The 11,818-nt window shown below is 38.3% G+C and overlaps 1 long non-coding RNA gene across 3 annotated transcripts; it reads left to right on the top strand.

Annotated features, from left to right (window-relative positions):
* The first annotated feature begins 1,868 nt into the window (after window positions 1-1,868).
* Window positions 1,869-7,560, top strand: LOC104601755 (uncharacterized). Of its 3 annotated transcripts, XR_016079817.1 has the most exons (5): window positions 1,869-2,465; window positions 4,519-4,594; window positions 4,753-5,634; window positions 5,780-7,181; window positions 7,264-7,560. It is a non-coding gene; the product is annotated as an uncharacterized LOC104601755 (long non-coding RNA). The 3 variants fall into 3 exon arrangements; XR_016079813.1 differs by having other exon boundaries at window positions 5,780-7,560; XR_016079815.1 differs by having other exon boundaries at window positions 1,870-2,465; window positions 5,257-5,634; window positions 5,780-7,560.
* Window positions 7,561-11,818: the final 4,258 nt, after the last annotated feature.

Genomic DNA, 11,818 nt, shown 5'->3' with positions numbered 1-11,818 from the left:
TACACCCTTGAGCTTACAAAAATTACAAAAATACCTAAAATAAATAAATATATACCATAATTAATTACACTATTTTTAATGATACTTTTGTTATTAATTATGGTATTTATTTAATTATTTAATATTTAATTAATAAATAGTATTTATGGAAAATATTATTAATTAATTAACAGTATTTTGATATAATTAATTAGACATTCATTAATTAATATTTTTATTATTATGGTATTTATTTAATTATTTAACAATATTAGATGTATTTTTTGTAACAGTATTTTTTAACTATGGTATTTAATTAAATAAATACTGTAACTAATTAACAAATACAATTAAATAATGTATTTCTAATACTATTAATTAATTAAATAAGTTAAATAATTAAATAAATATCATAAAATAGTGCTAATTAATTAAGTAATTAAATTGAATAATTCATAAAATTATAATTTATATAGTATAAAATTTTGTTATGAATTTCGTAAAAGAATAAAATAATTAATAATATAAAAATTATTAAATCTACGATTTTTTTGTGTTTTTAATAAATATTTTAAAGTTATTACATAATTTTATGATAATATTTAAGTAATTCTTAAATTTTTTTTTTAATTCAAACTTTCTTTTGATAGATATAGATGAAAAGTGGAGGAGAGGATAAATAGGAATTAGAGATAATTTAGGAGATAAACTCTACTAAATTAGAGATAATTGAAGAGATAAATAAGAATTATAGATAATTTTTTAAAAGGTGGGGGATAATAGTGTCACTTGGCTAGATTAGATTAGATTTTGGTAGAGAGAGATTTTAGGAATAGTTTTAGGAAGGGATAAACATAGAGGAAAGAGGGGTGGGCCAAACATGACGAGGTGTCATTATGAAAGAGGGAGAAGGGAGTGATGATGTGGCTTCATGAGGGAGCAAGGAAGGATAAAATGAGAGAGGCTGAAAGTTCTCCATGGAGAAAGCTCGGGCCATGAAGTAACATCATTCTACTTTATTATATATATGTATATATCAGATTAACATCATATTAGTATTTATGTAATAAAGTGACCTAATTTTCTATACTCATTATTTTATTTTAATTAATTAAATTTTAGTATAAGAGTGAATTTGTATTTATACATAGTTCTCCGATATCATATGCATCCATTCTCGTATTGTATTTGAGAGTTGGATGAATTGGAACCCCTCTTGAATTTGATCCGGACAGGTTATCGTATATATACCCACACCTTCAAGTCTTCAACGACAGTCCACATATGTGACAATATATATAGCAAAGAATGATGGAAAAGTAAAGGGCGTGGGCCGCGTGGCGTTTGGACTTAATAATTTGGAGGAATGTAGAAAAAGGCCCACGTGGCGTCCAAGTCCAACCGATAATACGACCCGATGGTTGCAGAATGATGAAGTTTGATGCCCACAAGGCACAATGCGTGATAATCGGATCCGGGACCAGATCAAGTAGGTACAAGTACAACAAAGTAAATATGTTAAATGAATAATTGATAAATATTAATTTTTTTCAAAGATAGGTTAGAAATATTTTAATGGACAAGTGTCAACAAGGAGAACACATCTATTCCGTTGTTGCATCAAATTCAGACGCCGTAAAATGCCAAAAAGGAGAACACAACAAGAACCCACTGCCACCTCAACCGAAAATAAATAAAAATAAATAAAATCAGAGTCTTTCTCACGTGGATATGAAGACTCATAGGCGATAGCATGCTTATCAGAAAAGAAAGCTTGTACCAGAAGGTCCTCAACCCCATCTAACAAATTCGGTACTCAAGTTATATAATTTCATTGACGTTTGTGAGTTGTTACACCTGCACCAGCTTAATTAAATGGGTTGGACTGTAGGACCTAACAATCTCGCTTTCATTGAGAGAGCTCAGTATGAGGTTAGTTGAACATTAAATCAAATATGTTAATAGGTACATCAAAATCAAATAATTGCAAACATCCCTATTCTTAATATCTTCTTCTTCTTCTTCTTCACAAGACACTGTCTTGTATGTAACGTAATATCTACTTGTTATCCTACTAAGCAGTAAGCACCAAGTGATGAAACATCGTCATTTGGTTATCAATATGAAACGACAAAAAATAAAATTCGGGTCTGTTTGGTTCGAAGGAATAGTAGTAGCCTGGAATCAGAATTGGAATGGCCCATTCTCATTCCAAGTGCTTGGTTGATGGGATTCCCATCGTATGGGGGAATGGCCATTCCCGACCCCTCCCCAGGGAATGTGATTCTCATTCCGGTTTATGATTTGTTTTTCTTTTGACGAAAATGCTCTCCTTATTTTCGATCTAGTCGAAGAGACGAAACAGGAGATTGGAGATTGGAGTTTTCCCATTTTCAATCCAGTCGAAGAGACAAAAAGAGAGATTGCGAGAACTCCAAGCCTTCTTCCATCGCCAAACAGAGAGATGAACCATTTCGTTTTAATCGGTATGTAAACCACCATTCTACTTCACTTGGTGATGATCGTACATCTTATTGTCGGAACACCTATGCGAAACTTCGCTTCACGTGCTTGGTCTTTCAAATATAATTCTGATTGGATTTTCTCTTTTGCTGGAATTTGATCCATTTCGTTTTTTTCAATATGCATTTAACTGTTATTTAATTTCGTCATCTTGTGTTTGCATTTGGAGGGTAAATAGAGATTTTAATCCAGTATCCTTACGGATTTACTTTTGTGGTAAATCTTTTTGTCAGCCATCTGTTTGTTTTTTGTATTGCATTCTCTCTATTTTGGAGTTTCCCCATTCTTCCTTTTAATCTCCAAAAAGAAAAGATTCTCTCTCTCTCTCTCTTCTGTTATTCATATAAAATCTTCATAAAATCTCAGATGAAGCAGGAAGATTGTTCATCTACTATAGCTGGTCATGCATTGAAACCAACATGGGCGATTGATTTTCCATATCAACTCAATGATGATTTTCCATAATATCAGGGAGTGTGATCTTCCCACAATCGCCTGTGTCTAGCCTGTCAAACTGGTTGCAAATCTGCAGGATATCTTTCTCTGCTATCTTCCCCATCTCCTTAAGCTTGTACATAACGTACTCAGATTTGTTCGATGCACACAAGAAAGAAAAGAGTACAAAGTTAGAAGGGATAAGAAACCATAATGTAAGAAAGAAATAGTCCTTGGTCAAAGCAAAATGGATGCAACAACCAAAGAAAATAGCTTGGTCTCTCTCTCTCTGTTTCCTGGTCAGAGTCAGAAAGCAACAGTTTTCAAAATACATGCAAGAGAACCCATCTGAATGAAGATCATGTTCTTCCGTTCCTGTCTTTATTTTTTCTGTTTTTAATCAGCTACAGACTAGATGGTAAGTTTCAGAGATTGCAAACGGTTTGGATGATACAAGGATTGCACTTGTAGAATCAACAAACCACAAATATGTAAAGTAAATCACTTCTGCATAACGGCCCACATAATATTTTGATTACTAAGCAAACAGACCATAAGCACAGAAATTAAACAGTACATGCATTTGGTTAACTATTATCATTGTAACTTGTGAATTTTGAAAATGAGATGCATCACCTAGGTTAGGGGCCATTTGCTTGGTGTAGTGGTAAAAACATGCCAAAGGTTAAATCTGGATGCAGTCCACCCTTCCCAAGACCCTAGATAGCTGGGTAATGGCCTTTTACAGGCAACACCTAAGGATAAGGCCTCCAAGTATAGATACCTTTTGTAGGTCTTGTTCCATTCCCAGTTTCCCTAGCTTCCCCAATCATGGAATGTTGTTGGATTGGTAGTGGCAGAATTGCATTTTATACTAATTAATAGCCTTTCAAAAGCCTTTGCGTTGTAGAATGGTTCTATTTCATAAATCAAAGTTTTACTTAAGCCTTTTAGCAGGGGAACATATGCCATTGCAGCTAAATATATCAAAGATTCTTCATGAGTTGCAATTAGATTTAAGATCCTAGCATTTTTTATGTGCACACCAGTCACCGAGGAGACTGAGACATGCCAGAATTATCAGATAGATATACATTTTTAAAGCATTGTGGATGTCTATGGAATCAAGCATCAATGTATTGTCTTCTTGCTGACACCCTGCGCCCTGGTAAACTCCCACCCCCAAAAAAATAATAATAATAAATAATTAAAAAAAAAACAAATCCAGCTCTGCCAACACTTGTTTGGGCTTGGCACTGGTAGTGCAAAACAAGGCCATTTCTGGTGGAATTATCATTTTGTATATAAAATATCTATACTAGAGTTCATGATTCACGTATGAAGCTTCTCCGTTATGTTGCTCTAAATTCATTTATAAAGTTGACTTTTTCTTGCGTTGAGATTTGAGAATATCATTAATTCATGGGTGCTGTCAATGTTGTCATGTGTATAGGGTTGTTTGTTATGCCATTCAAACTGAGAGTATATTTCGGTTTTTATTCAATATCTTCTCCCAAATATCTTACATTCTAGGGTGATTCCTGCTTATTGATATTCTACATTCACGCATTCTTTTAACAGATGCCAAAACTGATGAGAGCTCTGTAGTATTACATTTTGGATTCTGCAATAAAGCCGCTAATAGGGGCTTAATTTGGTGAGTATTATTAAAACAGAGTTGTTGAGCCATAGCAAACCAATATTTTTTGTTTGATCAATATAGCAAACCAATATTAGGTGGATGAATCTCAGATATTGTGTGCATTTCTTGATATATGGAAAATAATGGAGGAATGCACTACTTTATCCTTTCAGAGATCTGGTGCAAGGCAGCTCAGTAACTTGTTAGCATCTGGAGCCATGTCTTCATCTTCACCAGTTCTTCCCACCTCTCTGGAAGAGAAGTATCCCAAATTGCCAGATTCCCAACAGGTTTCATTGGAAAGGGAAATAATGGCAAATTCTGTGCCTCCACATGCAACTCAATTGGCCTCCAATAGTGGGGTGGTTCGGCACATGTCTTCTCATTCATTGATAATATTTATGGTCAATAAAACTGTTAATGACTCATTTGTTGATAAGGCCTGCAGCACCAAAATAATGACATACAGACCACAGGGAGGGGCCAGAGGCCTCACCATATGGTGCCGGGGAAGCAAATAGTCCAACACAAATTCTCTGTTTCGGCTAGTTTTTGAAGCTTTAAAATTTTATTGTAGAAGTTGTCCTCTTCAATTGGTTTACACAATCTATATTCTGAAAATTTGTGTTATTTCGTTCCCCTGGTGCTAAGTACTACTACCTTATAAAAAAATGCAGACATGCACTGAGCGGCAGTATCCCCCTGCTGAAGTTGCCCAGATAATAGATTCTGCAGGTAAGAGCTTGCAGCCATGTTGTTCTCAGAACCTTCCAATTTGTGGAGAGAGACGCAAGTGCATGAGAATCGTAAGGAACCAGATATTGGCACTTGTACCAACATAGACACAGAACCACTCACAATACTGTCTGTCCACCATGTATATTTGAGTCATAATATCAAATGAAGTTGTAGTTTCAATTCCTTTATTACTTGCATTGCAGGGACTAAAATGTGCATCACCGCATGTTAATGATTCCAACAAGGGTGGTTCCTGTTGCACCTTTGGATAAATAATTAAAAGTGCTGACACCAATGTTGAAGATACTGAATTAGAGGTTAGTTTTTTTAATTATTTATCCAAAGGCATTGTAGTATGTAGGGTAAAGGTTATAAATCTTCTTTTTATATCCATTTTTAAAAAGAAACAGGGGTACTTGTGGAACTCATGTCTGTCCTTTATTTTCTTCTGATTTTATTTAGACAGCATATCAGGCACCGAAACCCCCGCAAAATTTCTTGGTGCAGCAGCCTCAAGTTCATCAGCAGATTCCTGTTCTTTCTGGTGAACTTTCGTCTGTGGCTAGCCCTTCTTCATCAGTCTCTGGTGTTCCAAACATTCCACGTATGCGTTGGACCCCAGAGCTCCATGAGTGCTTTTGTAGAAGCTGTCAACCAACTGGGTGGCAGTGAAAGTGCGTAATATACTGGATCATATTTATTTTTTGATTTAATTGGAGAAAGAGGAATAATGGGGCTTCTTTTAACAGGAGTAGAATTGGAAACTTTGGCTGATTCTGATTTCAGTTTCTATTTGAACCAAAAATTACCCCTAATGGGGCAGCACAAAATCATTGATTAGATAACAAAGAATATTAAAAAAGAAAGTGTATTTTAGTAATATAGCAAAACGGAGTTTCAAAAATAGTATTGTTAATAGAGTAACATTTGCAAACATAGCTGTTAGTTGGTACAAAAGTTAGCGAAAGGACGAAGAGAAGCAGGGTCTTCTACGGAATTGATTTTTGACGCTTGTTTCGAGAGATGCTTTCTCCGATGTATGAGTTCCTACAATCCCCTATGAATATAAAAGGAGGTGTTGTTGAATGTATAGAAAATTGAAAGCATGATTTCTTATGATATGAAGATTAAATTTTGAATAATTTGAGAAAATTGAAAGCATGATTTCTAAAACTCATCATGTGAATCATCGTTCCATTTGATCCACCAGTCCTTTGATAGACAACAACGATGATTGGGTTGCAAACAGTCTCTACCTTTTTTGAGCTTCTCATCATAATCCTCCTCCTCACCTCTCTGGTTCTCATCCAGCCACTGAAGACCAGCTTTACTGCTCCCTCAATGCAGCCTTCTTCCGTATCTCAGATCCCAGAATCTTAATTAGTAGCAGTTTAGTAATAGGTCTACGGAATCAGAGGAGGTAAATGCTACAAATTTTTGAATATTTTCCGGAGCTTAGTAGTCTTTGATTTATATAATAGTTCCAGTTTGGTGTCTGGCGGTGAACAATTAAGGAGAGAGTAGCACACAGATCGAAAGACCATTAGATAGCGATGAAAAATGAGTGGTGAAAATCAATGGCGGTGTTTGCTTGATTTTTGATGTATCGGTGTTTATTGTTTAGAGTTCAAATCTGCGCCCCCCACAATCGGAAGGCGCCAAGTGTCCTCTCGCACGATTTCCTCCCTCAGCGTGCATAGAGCTAACGGGACGGCCGTTAACTCCAAATTCCCGCTACTCTCGAGTCTCGACTCTCGACTTGGCTGGCCTCCTCTATCTAACTTTGACCCACCCCTACACTTCTACATCTGAGCTAATGGCAAGAACTCCGGCGACGAAGACCGCTCCGGCAGACACACTGGAGGTATTCCCCGTTTGCCAGTAGTCTCTACTTCTCTCCTCCAACTTTCTATTCATCAATCGCTCTTTTTCTTCTTCTGCTCCAGGGAGGAAATTTTTGTTTTCGATGGCCATACCGGACGGGGCCAAGAAGCTAAAAGATGTCGAACTATCTCCGGTATGTTGAATCCTTGGCGGTTCTACTATCCAACATCAGGAAGATCTCGCATTCGCATGTGTAATCCTCGGGGAAGCACTTGCTTCGGAGGAGAATGATTTGGTGTTCCCTAGTGAGAGTTCTCTCGCCTGGCTCTGGTTCCATCACCAATGTAAGTGAGCGTCAATTGATCTACGCGAGTCGGAGTATTGGATCACTAGAAATCAATATTTTGGCGCGTTACTTGAATATGGGTGTTCTTTTTTTTTGCACAAAATAGGATTCATCTTATTTTAACAGTAGAAAAAGAACAAAATTTGAGGCATTCATTGAATATGGATATTCTTAATTTTGAATCTGGGTGTTTTTACATAGAATTCACTTTTTCTATTTTTATTAGAAAATCCAAGTTTTGATGCAATAAAAAAATAAATGAGAATGAATAGGGAAAAACTGAACCTGTATAATGGTCGGGTGGTCGCTGGTGATCTCCCTTCCCTTCTGTGTTTTGTATTGAAAAAAAAAAATAAGATAAAAAATAACTCAGCAAAACATGTAAAGGATGTTAAAGAGGGATGAGATGAGAGGGACGGGGAGTACCTCCGGTGTATTTGTCGGAGTGGTCGTCTTTGCCGGAGTTCTCACCATTAGTTCGGATGGAGGAATACAAGGGTCAAGAGACGAGGGCAGGTCAAGAGTTGAGAGTAGTGGGAATTTGGAGCTAACGTCTGTCATGTTAGCTCCACACGCATTAAGAGGGAAATCATGTTGAGGGAATTTAGAGCTAACGGCCGTTTCGTTAGCTCTACGCACGCTGAGGGAGGAATTCGTGCGAGAAGACACTTAGCGCCTTCCAATTGTGTGGGGCGTTTGTGGGGGCGCCGGGGGGGCGCAGATTTGAACTCCGTAGCATCACGTCAGTAATGTACAAGTAATCTATAACCGTTCGATCGAATTCGTATTAATTAATAACCGTTCGGTCGCATTCACATCTAAAATCGTGGGTTTTTGGGCGGCGGAGACAAATCAGCGCGTGCGAAGCACGTCAGCACTGAAACATGATTAACCAGTCGAATCATTCAAATCTAGGTTTAATCCATAACAGTTCGATCGCATTCGCATTAATTTAGAACCGTTCGATCTAAAATCGCAGGATTTTGGGTGGCAGAGACAATTGCGGATTTTTAGCATGTCAGAACTGCAACTTGAATACTTGATTAATCGGTCGAAAGCATTCAAATCTACGTTTAATCCAAACCGTTCGAAGATAATTGTGGATTTTCAGCACTTAACATGATTAACCGGTCGAATCATTCAAATCAACATATGCCATACACAATTGCGGATTTTCAGGGCTCTGCGACATGATTAACCGGGACAAGTGTTCGGATAGAGTGGCAGTAGAGAGAGAAGAGGGAACGGAATCAGCTCCTCACACTCACACATGAGGCGGGGGAGACCGGGAGAGGCGAGAGAAAGAGAGAGTGAGCGGGGAAAGAGAGAGGCAGACACGTGTTCGAAAGAGATAAGAGAGAGGCAGGCACGTGTTCAAAAGAGAGAAGAGAGAGGAGAGAGGCGGGGAAGAGGTTGGAAAGATAGAGAAGCGAGTGGGATGAGAAAGGCAGGTGAGAGGAAAGAGAGAGAGAGAGAGGGAAAAAAAAAGAGTGGGCCCCAAAGAGAGACAAGTAGACACAAAAAATGGCCCCGCGTAGAGAAGAGAGAAGAGAGAAGAGCGAAGCTATGCGAAAGATGTCCGCCCGCGTAAAAGAGAGAGAAGAGCGAGGCGGGAAGAGGGAGGCGTGGGAGAAGGAGGAAGCAACCTCGTGTCAGGCCCGCGTTCACCCTTTGGCTTCAAGTATATATAGATAGATATAAAGATCATGGTTTTCAAAACCGGACCGGATCGGAAAAACCGGGAACCGGTCACTTGACCAGTTCCATTTTCCTCAAAACCGTTGATTTTGATTAGCAAATCGTTGAACTGGTTGATTAATCGTTTAAATGGTTTTGACTGTTTTTTTCAATTTTTTTATTTATTTTTTATTTTTTTGTCAGAATGGGCCGGCTATTCGAATCAAACGGTCAAACCGTTTGAACCGATAACCATACCCCTGACCGATTCAGTCACCAGTTCGTTTTTAAAAACCATGATAAAGATAGTTATATTGATAGATAGATAACTTTGTTTCCTTTACCCTTTATTTTGTTTTGATGTAAATGGTGTGAAAAACTTCACTCCTTCAGACCATCAATTCTCTCTTTCTCCATACCCCAATTTTCTTTTTCTTTTCCTTTCAATCTATAGCCCTAATCCCATCCAAGTATCAATCTCTTCTCCCACTTGATTTCCCACTTGATTTTTTTTTCTTTCCGTTGGATCATTCATAGGAAAATTTTAATAGAAAAAGCTAAACAAAAGATGCTCTCTGTGATGATCACATACTGCAAACCATGGATTTGGCAGAGCAAATTCAATAGATACATAATCTCTCTATATATAAAGATATATATCCTATTTTACCAATCAATTGTTTAAAGAGCCTATTCTTCTAAATAAAAGACGCTCCCCCGTGTACTGTAATTCAGACTCTGACTGGATGTTGATCTATGTGGTCGAGTTGATGTCTGGATATCTAAACTAAAGTGAGTTGCAAGGGAAGAAAGGTGAGAGTGCACAGGCAGTTTTTTACTCGGAGAGGGCACTCGGATAATTAAGTTAGTAGGTGAATGGGGATTTCTTTGGGAGTGTGAGAGAGCTTGAGAGTATTAATGCGCATACCTCCCCAGGTGAATTCGGTCTCCTTTTATAGCCATCAAATGTTCAAGGTGCTTCGGCAAAGTTCTTGAGTTTCTGGCAGAGCTGTTTCCGCAATACAAGGCATATTAATGCATCAGTTGCAAGATCTGCGCGGCGGTTATAGTTCGTTTGCTTAGTTTTTGTGGCGCATGGTACGGCAAGTTACTCCAACAGTCGCGATATTGGCACCCTTCAACTGGGAATCGCATTCTCCATTTAGAAAATCATATTTTCAAGAATCAATCTTGAACCATAAACTGAACCAGATCTGAACCAAAAGGATTAGGAGAGAGGTATACCTGATACAGAGAAATATTATCTCTCAATGGAGGTGTTCACGCCCAAGGAAGGATCCAAAGACTGCTCCCACTGAAAATGGCGCAGTGCAGGATGGAGTAGAATCAACAACGTTTCCCAAGAACCTGATCCTTCGTAAGAATAGCTAGATGACACATGAGCACTGCTTCCAATCAGTCCTTTCACAAAGGGCTGCTATCAAGATCGAATATTGATTTCTCCTACAAAGTTGGAGATCGAACTGGAGGTCTGGCGGCGGTAGGAAGGAGGCAGCAAGAAAGAATTTCACAGAGATTGCAGAAATCTTTCTTCTATGATTTCAGCTCGCTGAAGACTAGAAATCTTGGTGTTGTGTAAAGGCTACCGCCCCAATCTCCGTGCCTGAAATGAACATTTCCTTTCTTGGAGTTCTCCATGCTGTATCTTTTGACTATTTTGTCAATGTAAGTAGATTGGGATAATCCTATTATCCGCTTCGATCTATCTCTATAGAGTCGAATACCTAGTATATAGGAGGCTTCTCTAAGATCTTTCATGGAGAATTGCTATAAAAGCCATACTTTCACCGTATTTAACAATCCTACATCATTTCCAATGAGTAGAATGTCATCTACATACAAAACCTAAAAGGTAACCTTGTCCCCACTATACTTTATGTAAACACAGGGTTCATCCGGATTCTGCTTGAAGTCAAACGATTTGACAACAGAGTCAAAACGGATGTTCCAACTCCTACAACTTGCTTAAGTCCATAAATGGATCTATTAAGTTTACATACCATGTGTTCCTGACTAGCAGCAATGAAGCCTTGCGACTGCTGCATGTAGATATCTTCAGTAAGATCTCCATTCATGAATGCAGTTTTGACATCCATCTGTCAAATCTCATAATCATGGTATGCTGTTACAGCTAGCAGGATTCTAATGGATTTAAGCATGGCCACAGGCGAAAAGGTTTCCTCATAATCGATGCCCTTTTTCTGAGTGTACCCTTTCGCCACTAAACGAGCTTTGAAGGTCTCAACCCTACCATCGAGGCCCTTCTTCCTCTTGTAAATTCATTTGCAACCGGTTGCTTTTACCCCGGAGGGCGGATCTATTAGAGTCCAGACTCCATTGGTTTCCATTGAGTCCATCTCAGCTCTCATGGCCTCCACCCACTTCTGGGAATCTATGTCCAACATAGCTTCCGCATAAGTCACGGAATCCTCCTCACTAGTCAAGGTTTACACCAGGTAAATATCCTAGTCATAACCATAACGGACTGGTGGCCTGGATACTCGAGTGGATCTTCTAGATTGGTCACTACCTGGAACTTGTGGGACATCTCCCACTGCTCCTGATCTCTCCTCATCAAGAACAACTTCCTGACGATGGGTGTCCAGGATGTAATCTATTTCTAAGAATTGTGC

Source organism: Nelumbo nucifera, chromosome 1, assembly GCF_055504915.1.
Source record: "Nelumbo nucifera cultivar China Antique chromosome 1, China Antique-T2T, whole genome shotgun sequence".
In the NCBI taxonomy this organism is placed as follows: domain Eukaryota; kingdom Viridiplantae; phylum Streptophyta; class Magnoliopsida; order Proteales; family Nelumbonaceae; genus Nelumbo; species Nelumbo nucifera.
The sequence above is the reverse complement of the archived record's forward strand: the minus strand, read 5'-3'. Positions and strand labels throughout refer to the sequence as shown.